Genomic DNA, 271 nt, shown 5'->3' with positions numbered 1-271 from the left:
CGGCGGCCGCAGGGACCCTCGGAGCGGGCGTGCGGAGGAGACCCGCTCTCCCTCCCCGACTTACCCAGCAGGGAGAGGGATTTCTGGCCGTCCCAGCGCCTCCAGGCCGCGGCCGCTCCGCACCGCCGGTGGAGCCCAGCGCAGCTGCAGCCCGGCTCTGCCCCCCGCGCAGGGCTGGAAGTCCGGGGAGCGGAGGGCTCTGAAGACCTGGCCGACACCCCGCTCTCCGCCCGTCGGGACCTGGGGAAGGCTCGGCTCGGCTCGGGCGGGG

General features: G+C 76.8%; 1 protein-coding gene across 1 annotated transcript in view; it reads right to left on the bottom strand.

Annotated features, from left to right (window-relative positions):
• The window catches only part of HPSE2 (heparanase 2 (inactive)), a 116,139-nt gene that overhangs the window by 115,332 nt on the left and 536 nt on the right, over positions 1-271 (bottom strand). The window lies entirely within an intron of this gene.

This window comes from Aptenodytes forsteri, unplaced genomic scaffold (assembly GCF_000699145.1).
Source record: "Aptenodytes forsteri isolate BGI_AS27 unplaced genomic scaffold, ASM69914v1 Scaffold15, whole genome shotgun sequence".
NCBI classification, from domain to species: domain Eukaryota; kingdom Metazoa; phylum Chordata; class Aves; order Sphenisciformes; family Spheniscidae; genus Aptenodytes; species Aptenodytes forsteri.
The sequence above is the reverse complement of the archived record's forward strand: the minus strand, read 5'-3'. Positions and strand labels throughout refer to the sequence as shown.